General features: G+C 40.9%; 1 long non-coding RNA gene across 1 annotated transcript in view; it reads right to left on the bottom strand.

Moving 5' to 3' along the window:
- Window positions 1-1,117: 1,117 nt before the first annotated feature.
- LOC147153959 (uncharacterized) overlaps window positions 1,118-26,975 on the bottom strand; it is a 34,115-nt gene continuing 8,257 nt past the window's right edge. Inside the window, exons 3-4 of the long non-coding RNA XR_015087852.1 lie at window positions 21,140-21,279; window positions 1,118-2,839 (exon numbers count right to left, since the gene is read on the bottom strand). This is a non-coding gene — a long non-coding RNA (uncharacterized LOC147153959). The remainder of the gene's footprint in view (window positions 2,840-21,139; window positions 21,280-26,975) is intronic.

Genomic DNA, 26,975 nt, shown 5'->3' on the forward strand with positions numbered 1-26,975 from the left:
ACAAATAACGTAGATTTCACCATTTCGGATTTCATGATGCATGACAGATCGGAGATGTTTGATAATTAATTGATAGTTAATTGACGACATCCAACAACACAAATAATAAGATATAAATGATGAGACCCAAGTGTAAATATTTATTATGCGAGTGTCCACCATTTCAGCCGCCACTGAAGAAAGCCAAAATGCTGGTCATGATGTCATGAAGAACTCCAAAGGGGTTTATAAAGGGCCATTAGCCCATGATGACACGGTGCACAGCAATTTTAGGGACGTGTGCAAAATGTTGAATGTGGTTATGAATATAGAATATACATGATCAGAATGATGAATTTAATCAAATAACTTGCTGTAGGCAATAAAGCCATGTAAAAGATGTGATTTTGTGTAACCATGTAACCACCTTTACACTGCGGTTTCATGTGGGAGACATGAAAAATATGGTATCAGGTGCAGGATAATATAAAATGAAGCGAACACATTTTACGAGACTTATCACCGCACCGTATGTGTGCAAATATACGACCACTTACAGTAAGACTTTTATTATTCAGCTACATTTTAACTTTGACCGAGTGATTCTGGTGAGGACACCAAAAGTAAGCTGAAGTGATAGTGAGCCACATGCGTGTTTTTAGTTGAACACCAGACGCCGGATTGGAACCCCGAACCTCAGAACTGTGACGCACAAGAGCGAACCACTCGTCCTGTGCCAGCCTGTTTTAAACAAATAGATGCAGTTTACAAGCGTTGTATTCAGTCCGCCTCCTGCAGGTAGCAGCTAAGCAAGTCTGAGGATAGCGCACAAGGTCTCTGTCCATTTTTACCACTGGCAAGCATACATGTTTTTATGAGTGCATTTTTTTTTTTTATGTTGGTTGGAGGATGCAGGCGCACAAGGACAACGTTATTCCATGAGAATATGCAGGCAAGCAATACACACTTGTGGAGGTGCTTTCACTGTGGTCAACTGCTGCACAAAGTCACATACGAGTAATGTGCCTATGAAGTGAGGAGGAAGGCCACGGAGTGACCGTGAAGCATTCCAAAGAATCCGAGCAAATTGCAATGTGGTCAACACTCAAACAGGTGTGTCATACATACTACGGCAGAACCATTTTGAAAAACTACCCACTTGCAATTTCTTTTCCTCCATATTGCAATTGCCATTTCATAAGCGATTGCTATTTTACAAGCTCCTCGACACACATATTATTTTTTTTTTCTACCCACACAAGCAATAATTTTATCTGTATTACAATAAATATCAGATTTAATAATAACGATGCATTCAATGAATGTAGTTGTACAATGACTCGGAGGGACTGATGCATGCCTTTGTCATATTTATGAATGAAACACGATGACATCCACTACACACGTCAGCGGAGCTCAGAATCTGCCTGTTTGCACCTCGATCAAATCCAGCCAAATCACGTTACACTACCTGTGCCACAACTTGGACCTGCTTTGGTTGTTCTAAAATGTTGTCTAATTTCTGCCACCAAACTGTCAGGTGCACCGGGGACATGAAAAAGTAAATGTCCTCAGTCCGGCAGAATGGCCAGCATGGCTCAACATGGTCTGAGCCCAAAGCCTTTTAAGCGTTCACTATGACAACTTCACAAAATTAGCCAGTCAAGTGTGGCGTAAACATACGCCAAACCAGTAAATCATAAATCACATTACAACAATAATGCAAACAAGTCTTTGGCTTCATCACTTCAACTTTTCATGAAACAGTGATATGTAAACACGAGGAAAATTAAAAAAAATGTTTTTACAATCAAATAAAGACTACTGACGACCAAAATGAAGCAGAGGTTGTCTGCTACATTGTGATGACTTGAATTTGATGAATTGTTCAGCCCTGCATACTGCAGTGGTGCCTTGAGATACAAGTTCAATTTGTGATTGAACAACGCTCGTAAGTCAAAAGACTCGTATCTGAAATTATCTTTCCCCATTGAAAGGAATGGAAATATCATAAATCTGTTCCAGCCCAGCCCAAAAAAATAACACGATTTGAATATTAAACATAACAGAGTAATATCTGACTTGTACTTAACAAAAACATACATCAATCATATAATTAAATGGAATTGAAGAATTCAAAGGTTTTTGCCATACGTTTTTTTTTTTTTTTTTTTTGCTTCAAGTCAACAGACATTGTGCTCGTGTGTGGCTTGGCCACCTGGGGGCGGTGGACTACAGACGGAGACACAACAATAAAAGAGTTTCACTCTGAAATAAAATCTTTTAATTGACTTAATTTGAACATGTGCATCGGCTGCACATGATTAAAATATGGTAAACTGACATACTTTTCAAGGTGAACCGAAAAAAAAAAAAATGCATGAGTTTATCGCAATTTAATCATGTGCAACTGACGTACAGGTTCCAACTAAGTAAACTCAAACAAATGTTTTTTCAGTGCACAACGGACACACCAAACTGCAGTAATATTACTCATTTTGCAAAGCATCAGGAATATATGCCAATGAGTGTTGTTATATTCTCTTTCTATAAAAGTTGCTCCACCGTTGGTATTCAAATATCCCTGGCTTCAAGGGTTGTAACACTGCAGCACTATCTTTATTCATTATGCCTTGTAGGCCTTTTTACACTTGCTGCTAGCATTAACCTAACTCAACTTCGTTAAGGCAAAGCTTTGTTTGATGTTTACTTTGACGAGACATTTCAAATGCAAAAAAGTCGAGCCAATGATCACTGGTATCTCCACAGTCACATGTACTTCAAGGCAGCTATTTGGTTCCCCTGTACATTTCCCATCTTGTGGTAGGCGTGTGCATGAATCTTCACTGGTCAAGTATACCTAAAGAGAGGAAATGCTCTGATTTAGAAATGAGATTCATAATGCACGCGCACATCTAGAACAACATATCACACCTTTAGGGATTTTGTTGAAAAAAAATGTATATTTCACCGCACAGGTCACTGCGTCTGCTGAGGCTGAAATGCAAAATAGGGTCGATGTTTGCGTCGCACCACCAAAGCCCCCCCCGTCCTGAGTTCACAAGACAGCGTCATCATTGGCAGCCTTTCACTCAACACTCACCAAAAAAGCCTGAATACAGGAAGAGATGCTTTCTTTTGACGGACTTGGTAGCTAACTTCCAGAGTGTAAGTCAAACCATTGAAACGTCCTAGGAAAGTCAGTGCAAAGACAAATAATAGCCAGTGATGAAATAAGAACTTTGAAAGGATCTAACGATACAAAATGTGAAACTATAACTAACTATAAAGTATCCAAGATCATTGGATTGCTTTTGGTTTGTCAATCTGTTCCTGTTTGGTGGAATGTCAGGATGCAAGCAAGCTTCTTATAGGGAGTGATCTGGCCTTGCATTGTGGGGAGCGACAGAGTGGATAGCTGCCTCGTAAATGCACAGGCTCGGCTTCCTTTTTTGTTTCAAGTCCTTCCCAGCACAATATCCAGATGTCTTCTCACAGTATGTCATGCAATTTTTGTGTTGGTTTTATCCCGTGAGCTGTGCTCCAAAAAATTAGACACACAGTAGCCTATATACTCTTTTTGTCCACTGAGTCATTGCAATGGAATAAAAACTTTGATCCTCACACATTTTAGCTTCTAAACTTATTGAGATTTTATTTACACTGAATAACGTTTCTGTTGAAGTTATTCAATTTCATTTCTTCAAGTGGTTGCATGAAATATAATCATCTGGATCCAGACACTTTTTTAACGTAAACTATATTTCTACTTAAATAAATGTATCTGGATCCAGAAAATTTTATGTTGTACAACCACCTGATGAAATAAAATTGAGTTAGTTCAAAACACCATTTTTTCCAGTGTGCAATTTATGCACACTTCCAAAAAAAACAAACAAGTCAAAACGAACTCTGAAGAAAATCCATTGTATTATTTTGCATTTCATAGAGATGAGCAAAAACAAATGCTATTTCCATCAGAACACATCTTTATCAATAAAGTTATGTTAACATATACTGAAAAAAACATGGTGTGATGAATTTATTCAATTTTTGTTTATTATGTCAAGTGGTAGCACACAAAATCATTTGGATCCAGTTACATTTTATAAGTAGATGTATAGTCTACTTAAAAATATATCTGAATCTAGATGATTTTATTTCATGCTAACACTTGACTTGTATTTTTTTGCAACTAATGAAATAAAATGGAGTAAATTCAACAAAAACTCTTTTTCATTGTAATCTTCAAGGCAACCTTCAACATTTGATCTCAAGAGATTGGTCAAAATCGGACGAATGCAGGACATCAAGCACATGGAGGATCTGACATGAAGAGGTGCCAGCAGCTTCAAATACTTCCTTACTGCTCACAAGTGGCTTTTTTTAACAGCTGCTCTCTTAATGATGCCTTTGCCCGACTCAAACTTTCCTTAATACGCCCTTAGAGGAACAAACCGTTGCTCTCTGAGTAGGCCGATGGCCGATCACAGAAAGGATTTGCCAGTCAGATGGATTTGCTTACATTTAATTGGAAGGTCCAGTGCTTTCATTCCTTTTGCAAGCTTAGTGGACTATTTTGTCGATTTCAGAACAAAAGAAAGATCTTCCTCTTTCCCAATGATGCAGATAACAACTATGACCTGCATAACAATTTGTAACAAGCTAATCAAGTAACTTTTCGTTCAATGAGAATCACGTGGGGAAAAAAAAAAAAAAATCAAACCTGTCGGAGACTGACAGCAGCCTCGGTACCCGTCTGTCATCCGTCCATCAGTCTATTTTTCAAGCCATACCAAACTGTGATCGTCTGTCAGTCAGTCCGTCATGTTATTTTAACCGTGCTTCCGTCAGTAAACATCAAAGGTCCACCAGTCAGGAAAAAAAAGGTCCAACAGTTGAAAAATCCATCCATTATCTGAATCGGTTTGATTAAAATGTTAAATGCAGTGCACTATGTACATCATAGTGTGTCAGCTTGATTCTCAAACTGGTTTACACTCATTTGACATTTCACATAGCCTACATTTATTTGCCAATCTACCTGAACTGTGAGTGGGAGTCTGCTGCTGATTTAATGCTTAAATATTTTACTTTAAAGTTGTACTACCTTAACAAGAATCCTGTGTCACATTGTTGCCAAAGGCAGTATCCTGGTGGATTAAAATGCTTCCTAGTCCCTGTGAATACTGAAATAAATTAACCATTACAATAAAAAGGTGTTTTTTGGTGCATTACTAACCCCATCTGAAATGGAGTGTGGGGGGTGGGGAGGTGCAAAATAACGTTTCATAACCTCCTAACCCCACTCTTTCCAAAACTAAAAACAAATGTAAAACTGAACTCAGAAGAACTTCTCTGTAAAACTGTCTCTCTCTGTATTCAAAGCTACTTTATTACTTGTTAGTCAGCCTGTGTAACTCATGATTCTCTCTTTGGTGCATACCGCCACCTGCTGTACATATACAATCAATGCAGTCTAGGCCGCGTTTCCGTCTCTCGTCAGCAAAGCGGGCGTCCATCAATGATGGACGGTGAGGTCCGTTCGGACTTGACCAGGTTAGTGATGATTACGCAAACGGACGAAAAGCCACTTCTGTCTGTGCTTAGTCCCGTTTTTTTGTTTTTTTTAAAAAGTTTTCCCGTCTATCGTCTAATGTCAGCAAAATGGGTGTCTGTCAGTGATGGTCAGATGGAATGCATACCTCTGGAGATTGATATGAGTGATCTAAAGAAGCAGGGGAAACAACATGCAAAAGACTATCACAAAAAAGGTGCCTTTGAGACTTCCTCATTTCACCCGAAAAAGGTTGAGATTTCTCATTCAACTTGATAGTCACTGTGTTATGTTAAATGAATATAATGCAAGCAGACAATACCCATGCAAACAGCAAAATGTGCAAGCTTGTTGATGGTGGTGGGTGTATCCGCCACGTGCTAATATTAGCAATTCATGAGCATGTGTTGGACCTTATAACAACACACTTAAGTTAGCAAGCCGACTGTGTACTGTTGAACAAATTTATTTCAAATTTCTAAAATATTTTTTGTTAAAAAAAAAAAAAATATATATATATATATATATATATACACACATACATATATATACACATACATATACACATTTATACACATACACATATATACATATACACGTATACACATATACACACATATATATATACATATATATATACACACACATACATATATATATATACATATATATATATACACATACATACATACATACATACATACATACATATATATATAATTTCACGACAGAGTGAATATCTTAATCTTGAAAACCCCCAACTCTGCACATACGATGAAATTCATGAAAAACAAGTGTCAATATTTATTCTGCAACTATCGACTGTTCGAGCCTATTATAGGTTACCACATCAATAACAGTGTGGACAGGTAATTTCAGGGACACATTAAAAATGTTCAATATGGTTATCAAAATGGAATAGACATGATCAAAATGACCAATTAAATACCATTTAAAAAAGTGTCATTTAACCACTGATTCCACACACTGTAGCCAGCAAAGCAGTGTGTGGGACATACCAGAATCCTGTAAATGCAAAAGAACGGTATATGATGAAACAGAGACATTTTAAGAGACTTAGCATTGTACTGGCATGTGTGCAAATGTTTGGCCACTTATAATAAGACCTCAGGGTTTCATTATTTTGCTACATTTTCATGATTGAGTGATTCTGACGAGGACACCAAAGGCACTTTATAGTTATGTTGACCCAAAAACTTCCCCAGAAATCCTATAAAATCCGACTTGCATAACAATTTGGAGCCTCAGCTGACAGTAGTTGACTTCTACGTTGTGGACGACAACAACATTAAACAGTTAACTCAGTATGGACTCTGCTGGCCATGTCAGTGTGACAGCTTACTGATCCATCACAGCTTTTATAAAGTAAACATTGGGTCTTTTTGTCTATTTTGGCCACCATACGTTCTTCGTCTGCCAACGTGGAAGTGGGCCAAGGCAAATCAGATTCCGCCTTTTATATATCAGCCAAGTCACGTTTGCTGGGGGCACTGCTGGCAATTTGACTTGTACAGTATAATACAACGCAAATGTCACTGAGAGGGGGGAAAATTGTTACATATAAAAAGTTACTATTGAATGGGAACGGGAAGGGGCACAAAGTGAGGCAAGTAAAAGGCAGGGGAGACCGCCTGAGGGTTTTGAAATCATTACCACAACAATTTGCAGTACACGTTCCTATTACAATTATGTTTGTTCCTCTCTTGAAATTTTGTGCCTCAGACATCCACAGCCCCATGCTAAGCCACGGCCTAATGGCGTGTGATATTTAGTTAATTATTTTTTTTTAAAAATCAAAAAATGTAAAAAAACCAAATGGAAGCTTGTATAGATGTTGTAAAATGACATGGAAATCTAAAGGTATTTGGCTTCAACAGTGAGTGTACCCTTTAAATGTCTGATGTGATCCACCCACACACTATTCTCATTTTGTACAGCACAAAAATATCATCGGTCCATACATGATATTAAAAATATGACAAGGGGATGCAATATTGCTTGATGCGTAAGATGAAGCAAAGTTAAAGCTAGTTTCTTTGGAAGGATCAATAGTGCAACGAATTACCAGCACTGGGAGGAGTTGATGACCGAAGTGAAGTCATTAAGGACCACCCGTCACAATTTCACACACACGTGCAATTTTTATAGCAAAATTATGCCTCAAAATAAAATCAGTGGCATCATAATCAATAATTCATTTTCCGCATCCTTATGTTGCGCCTCATTAACATTCAGTCGCTGTGTTCAGTTGCCAAAGTGAATTCAATCGGATCTGAGGCCAGACTCGTTTCACCGTTTTGCATTCGGCTTTTGGAGCCTAATGTCTGACACATGTCGGAATATTCCTTTGCACATTTCAAATACGCAGACTGTGAAGTCCCTGTGAAATGTCAATGAATGATTATGCAGGCTCCAGAACAAGTCCTTTCCGCAAGTGCTTCGTTTAGCCATCAGAGAAAACAAGGCAGGTCTCCTTCCACGGGAAGAGCCGGAGCCCCGCTGGTGAAGTCCTACTTTCGAATGATATTGGGAGGCCAATAAAAGTGTCAAAGCTCTGTGAGCAGGCTAGCACAGCGGGGTCTGTTGCTATTGGTCAATCACAAGGAATTGCAGAACTCTGTAACAAAGTGCTCGGTAATGTTTTCACTTTGTTGGGTATTATTGCAAACTACAACACAACATGAACATGCTTTTCAAATAAACACATATTGTTCGAGACTTTGATTGGAAGATTGGAAATCAGTGAGCACCAACAGTGTTCGCATCATTTCAACTTGCCTACAATTCGTATCATAGCTTGGGCGCGATGAGGCTGATGAACTAATACAAAGGAAATGCTAATAAAAGGGATCAACCAAACTTGCACGTTTCATAATACAATTAACGCTATAATTGTAGTTTTAGTTAGTTTTATAATTATAAAATGTAGTTTCAGTCAATTTTGTTTTTTTTAAAAGCGTTTTCATTTTTTGTTTTATTTTGTTAACAAAAAAGATTTTTACATTTTCGTTGTACTTAATTCATTAGTTTTCGTTAAGGAAAATAACCTTGGTCCAAAGTAAGTGCACAGTGCTGACTGGGGCAAATGTGACTTGAATTTGGCGACAAACTCAAGGTTTGAATGCTCACGTAGTAAAAAATGGGACCATTTTTGTCTTTGCTTTGTTGAAAAGTTTCAAGTACGATTGACATTCACAAGAGCCTTCCAAAATGACGGAAATGGCTGTAATACGCATACCGGGCCAAAAACTAACAGCACGCAAATGCATGCTCTTTTGTGAACGGCCCCTTAATCATTTGCTGACGACTTAGCCCCCGCAAAATGTCATCTGACAGCTCTGACTCACTTTTTACTGCATGGCATCTCTGTCCGAATAAGTGAAAAAAAAGCTTGGTGATTCTCTGCGTTGAACTTGTTAAAGCAAGAGTAATTTACTGTTCTTTGACAGTAGGTTTTCCTCTGCTTGTGAAAAGAATTTGGATTCTTCCTGTTCCTCCAAAATGGTGCTTCCTCCCTTTGTTTGGCTGCCTTGTGGCAACCTTGTGAGCGCTCAGTTTAAAGGATAATGCTTTTCAAAGCAACTGACTGAAATCTGCAAGCTGCTTGCAGTCGGACAGGTGTGATGTTTCACGTGGCTCTTCATATGGAGCCCGTTCGTTGCCATAAAACATCGCTCGCTGGTTCCCAAGCAACGCGTGCACATGTACACCAACGACCGCCATGATCTTCTCTTGCAACCATAAAGCCGACATTTATAGTTTTTGAGCCGGATATCGTCACAGCTAATGTATGAATTGCAATGACATTTGCTTCAGACTTGTGTTACCCTCAGGATGCATCAAACTGATTTTCCAATGACAATTTAGAACACACGTTTCAAACCCAAGGCCCGGGGGCCAGATCAGGCTCACAACCTCATTTTATGTGGCCCGTGAAGTCAAATCATGTGCGTCAACTTCACGTTTTTTGCAAATTGTGTTCACTTTTAATAACACTGAGATACTGTAATGTGTTATTTGTTACCAATCCTTCCCTTTAAAATAAATTGAAAAATAATTGAACAAACAATTAATTACCGGCTTCTAATTTCAAACCTAGCTATCCATCAATTTGTTGTGTATCTGTGATCATATAAGACATACATGTACGCGTATATACTTTTATATGGGTTCATAGTCAGAACGGCCCTCCGAGGGACACTATGATTACGATGTGGCCCGTGACAAAAAAGAGTTTGACACCCCTGATTTAGAGACACCAACGTCAATATTAAATTTGGGGTGGAGGAAAGCAACAACAAAAAAGTCATGGAGGAGCATAGTTGTGTTGGCCCGACAATATTGAGGTCAGAGGCCGTTTACGCAAATAGCAGTGTGTGTTCATCCAAGAAAGAAGCAGCAAATGCAAATGAATGGCATTCATAGTGAGAGCACGCCTGTTAAAAACCAGTCTGCCGCAACATCAAATTTGCACAAATTGCGATACAATTATAACCAGAAAATCGAACATTGCGCAATGACATTTCCAATGCTTGTCTAAGATCATGAGAATTTAGTCAGACTTTAAACCCAAAATATGGGACCGCAATGAGCAGTAAATAGGTTTGGGTACTGAAGTTTTGTGTAATGAACACATTGTATGTTATGTTATGTTATAAAATCTAAACTGTTAGGAACCTGTCCTCACATCACTGCATGTGCAAAATGACCTAAGCAACGACATATGCCCAATGCATTGCCAGATTGTACTGTTAGCTTTGAAAAGACACAGATCCCCCTTTCAAAACGCTTTGTCTGTCTGTCAAAGGCCAAAGACCTGCTTGAAGAAAATGGGAGTAAATTGTTGCACGTGAACACTGTAAATTGTGAGAGCTTAAATGATCATCTTTATATCTATCATAAAAAGATTCTTGCATCAGAAGAGATTTATATTTGCTGTCTTGGGCTTCCAGTTGCCAATGATGTCGCATGTAAGCTTTGACAGCGCAGTGGTGGCATGACAATGTCGGCCCCTCGTTGGCCGTACTGCTGTGTTTACTAGCTGCCTGCATGCCTAACTGCACACTTTGATTGTTCCAAAGCGAGTCTCATACCGACTCCGAGTTTTAAATGTTGTGTTTTGTTGCTCGCAGTTTCGATGAAGAACTTGATTTTTTGGGGGGAGGGAGGATTCACCCAAAACTGGAAACATGTTGCAAAGGAATATTTGAGCAGTCGTTTGGCAACTGCAATTACACATTACACAGATGAGTGACAGAGAGATTGAAACAAAACCAACACACAGGTCTGTAAACACTATTTATTTATTTTATTTATTTATAAATTGATTTTTGAAATAAGTATAATAAACAGAAATTAATCACCTTTTGTGTAACTTTATTAAAAAAAACTGTACTGATAGCATTTATAGCATTTTTTTAAATAGAGATCTGCAATGCTAAAATATGGAGTTCAAAATTATTAATGATTATTATTAGATTTGGTCAGCAAAAAAATATTGGAAAGATTTTAATTATGATGTGGAGTAGCAGCAACAACAATACTAAACAAAATTAAAAAATAAAACATATGTTTATAAATAGAACTAAATGTACTAATATTATACACATAATGAGGCAATAAGTGAAGGCAAGGCTTTTTTCTATTCAATTGGTTGGATAAAACTGTACAGTGGTTTTAAGAGCTGGACAAATCAATATATGTTTTTGGACATAAGAGACAATAAGAATGTAAAATAAATAAGTAAAATAAAATAACCTTGAACAACAATTTTCACATAAGTGCATTTAGATAACAACAAAACAAAACATACATTAGGAAAGACAATTTAAGATTTGTCTTGTGTTTCTCAGCAGTCTGACTGAAAAAGCGACACACACACCCACGCACGCACGCGCGCACGCACGCACACACGCTTACACACACCCGCCTATACACGCACGCACACACACGTAAACGTGGTAGTCAACAAAAGCTTTGGTTGGAAAGGCGAAATGACCATGATTGATTTGTCTGGGTCAATTGGTTTATAGTGCGGGTAAAACAGATAAAGGTTAAAATAGCTTGAATTACATTTCTCAGTGTCTCTAATACAACATAGAGCAGGCTTCTCATTATTTCATCACATTTGAATTCATGAAGTTATTCCCCTCAAGTCACTTTTGAGAAGTGATCATGTTGTTGTTGCAAGGTGAAAAAAAATGTTACAACGGAATCTGGGAAATGCTATTTTCAATCAACACTACATTGTGTTCTTGACAATTCATTTGGCAGTTGAAAACAGTGAGAAACGCTCCCACTTTGGATTATGCCGCACTTTGAGCACTGTAATACTCGGCAAGAGGGTAAGGTAAGCCGTGTAGCTGCACGTTTACTGCGGTGACCAGCAGAGATGACATCATTGGGACTTTATTACGTCCGCCAAGGAGATCATAAAATTCGAGGTTAGGTTTTCATTACCATTTGTTTGTTGTTTGTCACCTTTGTTCCCCACCTCTGACTGATATCAAAACATAGTTGTCTGCACCGCATGCTCAGGAAAACAAGTCCACTCGTGAAAAAGAAAACACTTTTTACCTTTCCTTCTTACAGCACACTGTCATCGTCTATTTATTACCAACTATAATAGGCAGGTTTTCCCGGACAAATATGCATTTGTATTCATAGAAAATGCTCTCACGCTCGTCATAAGTGTGTGAGAAGAGCTTTAGCCACAAAAAGCAGCTGCACTGCAAGTTGCTCACTAAAGTGCAAACCCTCCCTAAATAATGTATATTAAGTCATTCAGTCATTTTTCTGTGTCTAGGGGGCCAGGAACAAAATTTGACCGTCTCTACCGTGACGCTGAGAACCCTCATCAGAGTTTGGCAGATATCGTCAGGGAGTTAAATCGTAAACGCTGGCCATTTTGCAAACTAGTGCTTGTTAGTCACGCGATATCTAGGAGGGTGACTTTTGTGGCAACCCGGAGACTCTTGCTGAGGGTGGACTACAAAGGCATGTGTTCCTGATTTCTACTAAGGTGTGAGCAAAATTACACAAAACGTTAGGCTACATAATTTTTGCTACATCATGAGAATCTATGGGCATTTCATGAGTGAAAATGTTTTAAAATTTGATCCTCACTTGGTTTACCAGACCTTTTAGTATCAATAAACTTAACTCATTCACTGCCAGACATTTTCAGACCCTCTCTTACCGTAACGTTTGGGTAAAAAAAATTGAAAAAATCTAAATAGGTTCCTGGATTGAATGGCTGGACTGTGAAAAGACAAGTATATTTGTCAATGGCAGTGAATGGGTTAAGAACAAAATCTTGTTTAACAGACAGTCACAATTAGTTTTTGTATAAAAATCAATCTATGCATTTAGGAATGTAATTTACTCCAATTCCTCATTGTAACTTTTGGTGGGAGGTTTGCTGTTTGTTTGCGCTCGTTTTTGGCACGAGTCCTTCAAGCCATCCAAAACGGCACATGGAGTGATTCAAAATAATGCCTCTGGGCTGCATCATTTCTGATGCCACTTTTAGATGGTTAAGTACAAACGCTCTTTAAGCCTTTAATTCCCTTCCTTTTGGTAGTTTTCCTGTAACTTGAGTGGCTTTTCCATGGCTACTTAAGCACACACCCATGTCTGGAGCGGCAATGGTAAACGCGCACCATTGTCATAAAGGCCTAGCAAAAGGAAAAAAAACTCGTTTTAATAAGACCACAAAACTGTTTGCTGCTTGGTGGGCATTGCTGGGCTTGGAGGACATACTTGGTCGGGTAGGCGCAGCTTAAAGACAGAAAATGCTCCATGGGTTCCCATTCAGTTGGGTGCAAATGGAGAAAAAGGCTGCAACCTGACTGCATCTAAAAGACGAGCATTATCGGACAGATGTGCAATCAACTAGACCAAGTCAAGCCAAGCCAAGTCAAGCATGTATCATTACACGGGGATATTGTATAATATACAGTCAATATTGAGGTCAGTGGGGGTCAACTGCAGATTTTTTTTTCTGAGAACAATGCCGATTCTGCCGTCTCATTTTTCCTCACAGCAGGTGAGGTACTAACATCTGGGCATTTATTGTGCTGGCAAACAATTGCGGCTGGCTGACTGGAGCGTCGCATACTTTCGAACAACAAGCTGGCCTTCGTTCAAACAGAAAGATTTTCCAGCGCTAATTTTAGCTAAATCCTGAACCCAGCCAAAACATTTCAACTGCGCCAAGTTGGATGAACGTACTATGGATGCGTTGTGCATCGACAATTTATTGTGATGGATTAGTTTGAATAGTTTTCATCTATTCCTGTGGTAAGCACATTTTCTGAAGTGTACCGTACTGGTTTGAAATTCAGGTTATGCGTGTGTATAGCGCACCGGCTGTGATTGAGCTCACTCATCTTGTTCATCGTCTGTCATCTTTTGTGTATTTATCATCTTTCTTATGTTGGCCAAAAGAATAAAAAGAAAAAAAAAAGGAAGAAAAAAACATACCAAGAAAAAAAAAGAAGCACTGCCTTTTTGCAAGCTAGCAACACAATACAAGAAGAAACAATTGCATTCAGGACTCCACCTTGCTTGGAAGTCAGCGATAGTTGGATTGAAAATGAAAATAAGGTTTGAGGCTCTTTTATTGTGGTGTTGTTAATAGTGTCATCCACTCTAACCTATTATTGCTACACTGGAAAAAAAAAAGTTGAATTTACTCAATTTTCTTTCGTCAAGTGGTGGCACGAAATAAAAACATCTGGATCTAGATAATTTTTTCAAGATGCATCTGGATCCAGATGGTTTTATTTTGTGCAACTGTATGACGAACTCAAATTGAGTAAATTCAACACACCATTTTTTACACTCTATGTTTGTGGCAAAGAACACCCTTTGACCATTATTGCTTTGACCCAGTAAGTAAATGTGCATGCTTGGTGAATTCTAAGTTGCAGGAGTCATACAATCCTCGCATCTTGGAAACCATCACTTTTCAGGTTTTATTAAACTTAACTAATTTCTAAAATAGCATGAGCAGAGAAAGCAAGCAAGCCATTTTCAACACTATGGATTGGTCGATAATTGGTTAAAATAACAGACCCACAAGGGAACAGACCAATAGTGCAGATTTGTGAAAAAATATGAAATGGGCCAAATTTGACCATCAGAGGTCTTCGCCCGACGGTGACGAGATACCGTTGTGATTTACCGCCAACAACAAGTGAATATTTTTGTGTGTGTGGGTGGGGGGGGGGGGGGAGATCTCAGCAAATATGCTCCAAAGAAATCCCTTTCAGGGACTTGAAATTCCTGCATCGAAGCACAACCCAAATATCAATGCTGACCATCAGCCAGTTATGAGGCTTCTTCTTCTTTGGTGGATGATTGAGTGGTCTGAAGAAACAAAGACTTAAGGGCAAGCAATAAATCAATGCAGACCTTGTTTCCCCGGGGCTATTCAGCCACTTGGGGTGTAAAACTCTCAAAGGCAATGAGCACTTGAAAGTCTGCAACCGTGGACAGATTCTGCCCAGCAATTATCCTGTCTACGAGCCTCCTCAACGCCGCATACCAGATATGCTTGGACCTCTTCTGCGACGCTCGCACTTGTGGACGAAGCAACGCTAATGGCACTTTTCAGAAGTGAGGAGACTGAGGGCCTCCAGCCATGGCCAGGAAAAGACATGCCACACAGCCTGCACCACCCACACCACACAGACACGTTATTGATGACCAGTGATGGCTCGCCTCCTCGCATGAGCCAGGGTGGCCGCCATGGGCAACAAAGCAGTAAAAACAACTTGTCAAGGTAACGCAACTTGCTCATCAGCAGTTCCCGTCACTTGTCTTGTTAGTCAAGACGGATATCTCATAAAGGTGTGTGCGTAATAGCCCCGATTTCTCGTCACCTCCAATTGAGTGGCGCCCTCCGTCCAAGACGTCTTATGTGTTTCCTTTTTGGGCCGCTGCCCAGTAAGGCGCGGGTTGACCAGCACCTGTCAGGAGGATTGATGTGTCCAGCTGGTGAGCAAGAGGTGGGTTAAGAGACATGGGAGCAGGGGCAGCAGCGCACATTAAATCTGACGGACAAGACAAGAGGGGTGTGGCTGGGGGGGCCAAGCTGAAGACTTGAAGGCGATGGCGAGATGAGGTAAGGTGCAGCGGCGGATGATTGCGGAGAGAAGGTGACACAAGTGGCGCTCTACCTTGGATAACTTCAAGGTGACGCAGTATTGCATGTACATTCGCAGGGGTTTACTACTGCAGAAAGGGATTGAGAGCAAAGGTAGGGCGATAATTTCAAGGTGCAAAAGCTCTTTGCAGATGTCCAAATATGCAGTAAATCACTGTGAAGACCTGAGGGTGCTCAAATGCTTTTGACTGAATCGGTCTCCCAGCCAAGAGGCTGCAGAATGACTAAAACATTAACAGGAGTCTTCAGGGTAGTGGCAGCAGTCCGCCCATCCCCCACCAAGCACCTACACAATCCCACGACTGTGCAAACAGGAGGCAAAACCAAAATGGCCTCCATTCAGACGTTGTCCAAATGTGCTGCAAACATTGGGAAGCCAGCGAATGCCAGAGTGGACGGCAGGCTTGCGCACAAACGAGTGAGCCGTGCGTCCCCATTCCCATGAGCCATAAAGCTGCCCCTGGCATTCAGTGTAGAGATTTGTGTGTCAAGTTACAGGTGTTCTTTTTAACACAGTTGCTCTAAAAAAAAAAAGAAAAAAAAAAAAAGAAAAGGTTTATGACTCATCTTCTATGGGGGGGGGGCGAGGAAACAGGAGTGGCATTGGGCTTGAAGAACTATCTTAAAAAGGAAGTCAACGCATACATTTTTTTTTCAAGAATATGTTCTATGCAGTCCCACTAGTTGAAACAGGGCATTCTGATAAATATTGCATTTGTGGAATACGTGTTAATCCACTCGTTTTTAGCCATCTCTGGTGGCGGCCATTTCATCTTCTGTCAACTGCAAATGACATCACAACTGCTCACAACGACCAATCACGGCTCAGATTCAGAAAACAGGTCAGCCGTGATTGGTCGTTGTGAGCAGTTGTGATGTCATTTGCAGTCGGCAGAAGACAAAATGGCCACCCCCGGAGATGGCTAAAAATGAGTGCATTTTGCCGCTTAATTTATATTCCACAAACGCAAAATTAATCAGAGTCCCGTGTTTCAACTAGTGGGCCTGCTGGGAACATATTCTTGAAAAAAATATGTTTGGGTTGACTTCCGCTTTAAAGCCAAGACGTAATATGCCGTAAAGCAGGGTATACTGTACAACAACCAGATTTGTATAAGCGTTCAAGAAAAAAAAGCTAATAAACTTTCATTACACCAACACCCAATGTACTTGGAGAGAAGCATCAAACAAATATTCTATTACAGCTGGGATAGGCTCCAGCACACCTGCGACCCCAGTGAGGCGAGGCGCAAGACAAAATGAGATGAGATATGAATAGATATGTAAATATGCTGTACATATACATTATTTGCACCTAGACGAACATTTAATCACATAAAAATGTAATATTGTTATCTAGATAATCACTGATGGATTGCTAGCTAGCTAGCATTCAACAAATAGCACTTAGGTAAGATTTCATTTATTTATTTGTCTGAATACGTGAGACATTGAAATAAAGTATCCAGTGAAACATTCAGTAAAACATTTAGTGCTGCACCATTATTGAAATGTGCTATAAAAATCAATGTATCTAGTTTTTGCTCATAAATGGCAGAGTAGTGAAATGAGTAGTATGAAATTCATTAAATTATTTTTAACAGTTTTACGAGCATGAAATGACAACTTTACATTTTGAATTCATTAAACTATAACAGTTGCCCTAACTTCAGAGTGTGTGTAAATGTTGTTGTTTTTTTTTTTTTATGTATGCTGTTTCAACTTTTTGCATGATGCTGAACATAGTTTTATTGTCTGAACACCGGCGCTCATTCGTCAGGAGAAGCCGATCTTCACTATTTCCCTCACTTTGCCTGCACTGACCTCGGAATGGAAAATAAGGCATGATTTAATGCTTGTGTAGTGAACATTAATAGGGATATGAACCACTAAAGCCATATAATTTGGGAGTTCCACAGAGCAGCCAACCTCTTAAAATTATCCAGATACATCAAAAAAAAAGTGCTCATCTTAACAAAATTATTTACAACGAACATGCTGCCTGTGTTGACAATTTTTGACATGCGGGGCAGTGTAAAGCCTCAAAGGCAGAAAGTGACGTGCAGCGCGTGAGGATAAGCGGTATAGATAATGGATGGATGGATGGACGTGCAGCGCCTGCTGTCTTCATGCGTGTGCTCGACTGCCCCCTGGCTGATGCACTTATCATTACACTAACACGTCAAATACAAACGACCACTCCCTAAAGAAAATACATCAGGGGAAAAAAAGGGAGAAAACGGCCAAGCCTTAAACGCGTCATTTTACACCAAGGAAGAAAAGGAGCCCTCGCTGTGCCAATAGAAAAAACTCAAAGTGAACATTTGGACAGATATGTGAGCCTTATGGGAGATGTACACATTCTATGATCCGTAACAGAAGCTGAGAAAAAGTCCCATTAGGTTTCCCACTAAAATGTTTTACAGAAAAACAGCAAGCACCCAACAGTGATCAGACCCAAACTGACATACTGTACTTCGTGAACAAAATATTTTATTTAAAAAATGTTCCTACTGGACCCCATGACCACTTTTACAATCCAATTAAATGCAAAAGAGGATTTCTTTTTTTAGACATTCTTCCTATATACTGAAAATGTGTTCTGTTATGTCATTAAGTTATTTATATAACAATAAGTTCAGAAATGTGGTGGTAATTTGCATACCAGTTTCTGACATTTTGGCTACCTTACTCAACATGACTGGCGGGAAATATGACAAATTCCCCAGTGCAATTCCACACCTCTCCTATTTAAACTTTTGCCAGCAGTTGTCCAGTTCGATCTGGTGTCAAGACTGTATCAATATAAATCGACAAGTAAAAGCAACAGCAGGAACTATCATGCCAAGTTTTGAAATGATAACTTGGATGGGTACAAGGCGGCAGTTATACGTGTATGTGTGTGTCAGAGTGTTTCACATAAAGCTTGCATGTTCACGGCTACACTCGCTGTAAGGTTAGACGTGCTATTAAACTCCCCACTGTCACAAGCACATGCTATGTGACTTCACTGCGGAGGAGCCGCAAAACTGACACTGTGCAAATGGATACTGCATTACAGTACCGCAGCCAAACTAAAGGTGGCAGCACAGCCCCTGACAAGACTCCACCAAGCGGCAGCACCTGATACCAGGCAGCATCTCGAACTAACCTCATGTGAAGCGCAGCGTCAAGCCCCACATTCTTACCAAAGGCGCCCACTGCCAGTAGCTGCGTGAATGATTGTGGAAAGAAAGCCCTTCCTGGCTTCATAAACGCACTCCAACAACTGACCCTAAACAGTCAATCAATAGCCTCGCCTCCATTTGAGGTGAGAAATGACAGCAGTGTCGCTTTTCACAGCCGGGAGAGAGTTTTGTGCTTAGTAACACCTGATCAATGGAAGAAGAGGACACCTCGGAAAAGGCCTCATGGAGGAAAATGTGCATCATTTGTCAAATGATATCACCAAACCTTAATGACACTGAGGCTAAACCACACAAAGGGTTGAATTACTATCGGCAAAAGAATTACACGAGGCTACTTGCAGATTGAAGCATTCACATGAATATGCCTCAGTGCTAATCAAGTCATTTCCATGTCTTGCGCACACCCACCAGCCATAAAATCAGTGACAGCGGCACCATTTAATGAATTGTTTAATGTAGGATTTTTGTTTGTTGCTTTGAGATCGAATTAAACAATGTGTGGATAACTGAGATTGCATTTTGCACTTCCTCATACTCAAAAGGTGCATGTTTCTATTCTTTGCTTATGCTACTAGTTACTTGAGACAGCTTGATATTGGAAATAAAAGGCAAATAACTACAGTTCGAAGCAAAATGTTCACCACTTGCAGGTGTACATGAAAAGGCTGACTTTTTTTAATACAGCTCGAAGTTCTAAATTGTGATGGTTTACCTTTGGAAGTGTCCAGTGTTAGTCGTGTTAATAAGGTTTTACATGGTGGGTTTATTTAAAAATGCACTAAAGCATTGAGATTCCTTTCAAAATAAATTTTCCCTGTGATGATGCTTTTCCATTTGAGGAGCATAGATTCCAGATTAGAGAAAGAAGTCTGTCACACTGATAAAATGCTGAAATAAGCCCGCAGGCTCTGATGGCATTTTATTTTATTTGAAGAGCGCGCTAGTTGTGGAGAATCTCAGAGAGACAAGTCAATCCCGAGGTTTGCTAATACAGTGGCACGGACCGGAGATAAATCCCACGTAGGCAACAAAAAGCCGATCAATATAGAAAGCATGTAAACAAACCAGGGTGGAAATGAAGTTGAGATGGATGGAGAATAGGAGGAGGAGGAGAACTGAGTGTGACCACTAGCACTTCATGGCTTGGAAAGAATGGCAATGTGGGTTTGGGAGGGGTATGCTGAACTGAGGAGCAGCGGGAATGCAAATGAGGAGGTGGAAGATGCGCGTCCACAAAGGAGAGAAGAGGAGAACATCCAACAGAGATGGGGGACAGCAAGCAATGGAGGGAGAGAGGAAAACGGTTGTGTATAAGTGATTTATGCTAGTTGTATAATTTTCTACAACACTGCCCTCCCCCCCCCACATCCCTAGCTCCTACCCGTCCCCTATTGCGCCTCCACATCCCTGCACCCTCCCACCAGGCTGTGCTCCTCCTCACTGTCACACCAAGAACAGTCCCTGGCCACACTGGCAAAGTGATTAAGATTCTGCCGTGATGCGACTGCAGCACTTCGCAAATGGAAGACTGGACATAATTTCCCTAAAATGCTGTTTTTTATCACCTATTTCCCCTTCATCAGCTTGCCGCACACGATTGATAGCTGATGGCACCTCTGACAACTTAACGATTTTATGGTTAGATTTATGGGCTATCTGCTCCTCTCCTTTTACAGCTCAAACTCTGTAAAAATGCTTATTTCTCAGATAAGGAGAGGGAGGGCGCGTGTCCATGTGTATGGAAGAGTATCATAGCCAGCAAAATGAGTGCGGGAGAGAGACGAGCCCCTAACACTGCATTGCAGCCAAGAAGGGGCTGTCTATGACTTCATCGCTTTTTGAAAGCCTAAATGATGTCGGCGCATCACCATATGTTCAATAACACTGCTTAGATAGTGACGAACTCTCGTCAGCTCTTAATCACCACATCACAAAGCATCAAGCATCATCTGTTGTAGTGGGATCTTTTACATGGAACATTTTTTTTTATTTTAGCCTAAAGCAGGGAGCTACAATAACAGCAACATGATGCAAATTGACATTTATCATTTCATACCACATGAAAAGTATAGCACACCAGCTAAAAGTAGGACTCGTGGACAGTAAATCGCTGCCAATTCTTAAGTCAGGGCAATCTGCTTGACTTTTATTGAGTGACATCATACAAAAGTTTTTTTTGGGGAGGGGAGGGTTGGGGCCAGAGGTGACTTTGGATGGACTTACTGGGCTGCGGTGCTGGTGAGGCCACCTCAGGAACACCTCCCAACCTGGAGAGATTTACGGCCAAGTACAGGCTTTCCAGTTAGCCTTCTCCTCGTCTCCGCTGATGAGCCTGGCAGATCCCAGACGGACATCCCTGGGGACTAGAGTGTGGCAGAGGAGGGGCGAGAGGGGGAGGGAGAGAGAAAAAAAGAGAGAGAAAACCAGTCTGGTGAGATCAGTGAATCAAAGACAGGCAAGGAGGACACACCCTGGAATGGGGTAATACCACACATGTTTTAACGGGGAGCGTCCATAATTCATGACAGTTACCAAGGATACAAGCGGCACCTCAGGTGGGAGGCTGCAGAAATCACAACTAGTACATGTTATTCAATGCAGCATGCACGAGTGGCTGGCTACTTCATATTCAGGCCTAGAGTGAACTTGACCTCTGTAGTAAAGTGCAATCTGTGATAAAATCAAATCAGCGCATTTGTTGTCTGCAGGTTTGAACATCTATTCAGTGTTCCATCTTTGTGTAGGGTCTGTCAGTGAAGAGAGATGAGAAAATGTCACAATTCTTTTCAAATTAAGATACTCAGTTTTCATTTTGGACCGTATACTGCAGTGTAGAATAACCATTGCTATACATGCTGCCATTATTACAATGCCTCAATAGTGGATGGCTAAGAGATAATTGGGGTCCTTGTGGCTGTAAGGGATGTTTGGTCACTCAAACATGCCAAAGCAAAAATGATGTGACTATGGCGAAGTATATAAAAAATAGCATCAACAAAAATGAAAGGCCCTTGAAATTAGTTTTGGACTTGAGTACTAAGGGCTTTATTGTGGCGACCAACGCAAGGTTAACACGCAGAGCTTTCTAAGAGAACGGAGAAGGGTTGGACCAAGTGTTGGTATTTTCACAGACATGCACATTTAAAGAAAGGCCGTTTGAGCCACTGTAGACATGAACAAAACCAACTTGATTCGCTGCCAATCGAAACGGCTCCTCTCATCCCTCTTAAATGCGGTGCACAAGACGTGCACTCATTGTCCTTGATATGGAGGAAGAATAAACTGATTTTCTCGAGTTCGGCAGGAGATCAATGCGCGCAAAATACATTTATAAGGAAGTGACGGCAGACCTCGAAGGGCAAATTATGTAAATTGGGCGAGAGGGATCACAAATCTGTGAAGTGGGCATTTGGGGACCACCTTCCACACAGATCAGTCATATGCACGTGAGATGTCCTCCACCGGATCTGTGTCCACATTAAATTCACCAAAACCATCTTCAACGACCTGCACCAAAACTTGGACATGGGTCCAGCAGGCATAAGGTTTGGACAGCTTCGTGGCGCAAAAATGTCAGCTGCGCTGGGCGCATGTCAAGGGACCCAACCTCTGCTGGAATGCCCAGCGTGGTGCAGAGAGATTTACCAAATTCCCAAGCAGAAAATCAGAAGCACAAAGTTCAGGATATATTTACATATTTAAACTTTTACACATGGGCCGTCTACAAAAATAGAGCCCTATGTGTTCATCATATGAAACCACGGCATTATTTCACATAACTCACTGATTTTGTAACCCATACTCGGTCATTTGCAGAAAAACATGTTTGCTGATCATCTGTGATGTGGAAAAAAAAATAAAAGTAAAATACCATCTACAGTATGTATGACATTTATTGTATTGTAGCATGTCTTTAATTGAGACAACAAACGGTTACTGTCAAGCATAAACACCCAAAAAAGAGACTAGTTGCCCGCTCAATCAAACTTCCACGGTGGACGGCAAAAGCTGAAAGTTTTGCCAACACACACACTACCCTGTTGCATTCCCAGCCGCGGACTCACACAGCCAATCACAAATCTAACATCGGTTTCTTTCGGTTAAAAACATGAAAGTAGTTACCCACTCAACCAAAACCCCACACAAACAAACTTCTTCGGCAGGAGGAGAAAGCTGTTGTGTGTTGACAGTCAGCGTCGGCGGTGTTAAGATGGATAAGGTGGAGGCGCCCACGTCCGCTGTGGCTGCTTTGGCTTACGACAGTTTTGCCAAACTAGGAATAAACGGGGAATCAAAACCAGTGGCATCTTGGACATCAACGTCCACTGTATCTACAACTACCAGTTTTCATTGTCACTGCTTGTCAGGTTCCAGCGCTTTCAGGTCAGAAAATATAGACCAGCTAACAACACTACACAAACTGGACTTACAAATCAGGACGCCCCATGAGCGTTTTGGAACCACTGACGTAATGTCTGCACTCTGCTTGGCAGTCAATTGCTCCTGACTTAGCACCAGTCAGCATTGCCACAGTCATGATCATCACCATAATAGGAAAGACAGGAAAATTGTTGGTTTGCTATGATTATTGCATTATTATTGAAAGCGCTATCTAAATAAAGATGAGTTGAGTTGTACAGGTGCATACCGGTAATGAACATTGTGTCTGTACATGCTTAACTGTAGGTTGTTCACTGTGCTGTACTTCAAGGGTACAACAATGTTTGAAGATGTTTCTCAGCATTTGGGCTGCTTTTAAAGTGTTTTGGGATCATCGTTTGTGGTACATTTATAGTTTGAACTCAATATATAACCACTTTTGGGGGATGATTTATTAGTGGAAATTTGCTAATCGCAGTCAAGCTCAATCCCTATCCTTCACGGATAGTGAGGGTCCCCTGTGTTAAGAATTTTAATTACTTTGTTGTACTTTGAATAAATCCACCCAATAATGACTATTTTTTCGCCATATATCATACCAGCCTTTAGTATAAGACACAAATATAGCGTGGTTTTGCTGCCACTGAAACTGGTGCTTAACAGAGAGTAAATGGGATAATGAAGGAGGAGGATTACCTTCAAATTCTTCAAGGTAACCTAAATTCCTCAGCCTGACGGTTGGGTCTTGGGCACAGTTGGGTGTTCCAACGGGACAATGACCCCAAATACACATCCAAAGTGGTAATCGAATGGCTAAATCAGGCTAGAATTAAGTTTTTACAATGGACTTTCCAAAGTCTTGACTCAAACACCATTGAAAGCATGTGGTCAATGCTGAAGAAACAAGTCCATGCCAGAAAGCCAACTAATTTAACTGCACTGCACCAATTATGTCAAGACGAGTGCTCAAACATTTAACCAGAAGCTTGTGGATGGCTACCTAAAGTGCTTGATTGACGTGAAAATGGCAAAGGAACATGTAACCAAATATTAGCATGAATGTAGGTATATTTTTGACTCAGCAGATTTGGTCACTTTTTTTCTGTTAACCCATAATAAAGTCATAAAAGAACCAGACTTCATGAATGTGTTTTGTGATAAAAAAGTATCTGTTCCAATCACTCTATCAGGGAAAATCGGAGTTGTAGAAATAAATGGAAACCCACAAGAGCCATAAAATTATGTTCTTTACAGGTGTATGTAAACTTTTGATCACAACTGTATGTCCAAGACTAGTATGTAAACCTGACCAAAATCGTATGTAAAAACATTTAAGTCAGTCAAACAATGCAGAACCACGATACTCCATTTTCCCCATGGGTTACAAAAGCAGCTAAACATTGGCTGGAATGCTTAATTACTGTGATCATTCTCTGTAATTGCTGTTGCTTGCTCTATCTAGAGTTTTATTGAGGTCTGCTGCACAACTACTGTATGGTTTGACTGCGGCTTTGGAAGGCAGACTGGCAGCGCATTCGATTTGAGGTATTTATGGTGTTTTTCTGCTGTACACGGAGGTTGGCTGATTCTTCTGATGCACATTCTTCACATTTTTCAAGACTGAGACAGATTTATGCACAGAAAACCACCAGATGGACAACTAATGGGGTTATTACACACTTGTGGGTGGTGCTGAATGTATGACTTAAGGGACAGTTAACTTCATCATCACCTTTATTTTCTGCTGGCTTCACAAAAGTCAGATCTGGACAATGTTGATGTCTTCATTGACAGCTCAATAAATAAACAAACAGATGAGCTTAATCACAATCATGAATGCTGTTGTCTCTACCGAAGGCCTCAAACTGGTTTAACAAGGAAAAATGGTCTCAGCCCGATTGGGTAGTCAGAATGCCTAAGCATCCCAGTTTGAATAAATCACTTGGAACATGCACAATATTTGATTAGAACACATTTCCAGAAAGCAACAGCATGCGAGGAGACATGTTCATTCATCTCAGCTTTAAATGGATTGCTCCTTAGTATGTTTCTGATTAGTGTGAATATTAATGGCAACGGGGAGTGAGTATGGATGTACAAAAATGTAAAAGAGGAATTTGGAAGAGCTTTTTAAAGAGGGCCATTTCATCAGAATCATTATTTTTTTGCGGTTCTCTGAAGGCTCGTAACTGGCGGCCTATGAAGAGAGACATGCCGCAGTGGGGCTTAATTTAAAACCAGAAAGGTCACTGCACTACGAAAGGTCCTGTGCTCAGCCAAAAATATAAAACCGGGAGAAAAGGCAAGCAGTGGGGGTGGGAGTGGGTGTGGGTGTGGGTTGAGAAAGAGGGCCGAAAGAAAGGCGATGAGAGGATTCCGATTGAGAGTGGGGCCCAGGCAGAAGGGAATCATTCGGAAAGACGGCATTATGGATGGCAATGCAAGACGAGGGTGAGGGAAACGTGAGCCCGGATAATGATGCACAGTGCAAATGAACTGGAACAGGCCTTGGACCAAACAGATGCATGAGCTTTTTTTTGTTGACTCTAATGGCGTTTTTGCAAGTCATTTGTTATAATGGCCGACAATATTAGGGAAAAACACTGCATCCATGCAGTCTGTCCAACAATCTGTGTTGGCACAAACACAAGCACCCCGAGCATTTTGCTGAGTTGGGCGCCGCCTGCTTAGCACTGGACCTGTGTTCTAATGGTCAGATGGGAGATTTGCTTTGCCATATGCAAGTCAGCACAAAATGTGTACGACCCGACCAGTCTGTTTACAAGCATTGATGAGATTTGATTTGGCTGGGAGATGTATGCCTGTCATGTGTTGCATTTGGCCTTGTTAACAATAGTAAACTGTTGGAGGGGCTCCACCCCCCCCCCCCCCCCACGCATTCTACAAACTAACATCCATGTCTTCAATCACTTGTTTATCTATCAGTTCACTTTAGTTGTCCGCTGGGTTTTTGACTGCACAACATTACATAAAAACTCACAGGAGCCTCATGGCAGCGGCATGACAGCCTCTGATGTAAAGCCTCATGCTTCGCACAGATAAGGCGGGTTCAATTTTAATGTTGCTAGCACACCGAGACGCACCAGGCTCACTTGTAAAACAGAATGCCCCAATCGCTTGTAAACGTGGCAACCCGGGAGGAGGAAAGGGATGGGGGTTGGGCCGGCTGAGGTGGGGCTGCATTAAAAGAGGAGAGGAATTCTACTTGCCCAACTCCCGCAATACGTCCGTGGATCAATTTCGTCTCTCAAATCCCCAATCCATTCCCCATCTCGTTTAAAAACTAATACCCAATTCCAATCACAAGTGCAGTCGAGCATATCTTGTAAAAGGTCATCGCGTGACCTCTGCGTTCTCTGAAGTTCTCTGGTTGTCCCACCTTCCTCTGTAATACTGTACAGCCAGGTTGAAAATCTGCCTCTACAGCAACCAAGAGTGGAAAACAACGGAATATTTTCCTTAAAGATTCATTCTGCCGTGACGGGCCACGCCACGGAGTTGGGCTATTCTTTATCCATATATTTTGGGGTGAGGCGCACAGGACCTGGACCCGACTGGGACTATGGGGGATGCTGTGGATAGGTGTGCATGTCTGGCAGCCACCGGCAGAATGCCGGCATATAAGTGGCGCCTCCCCGTGCACCCAGCCAGGGGAACT

The sequence above is a fragment of the Filicampus tigris genome, chromosome 1 (assembly GCF_054856515.1).
Source record: "Filicampus tigris isolate MCC_2025a chromosome 1, RoL_Ftig_1.0, whole genome shotgun sequence".
NCBI classification, from domain to species: Eukaryota; Metazoa; Chordata; class Actinopteri; order Syngnathiformes; family Syngnathidae; genus Filicampus; species Filicampus tigris.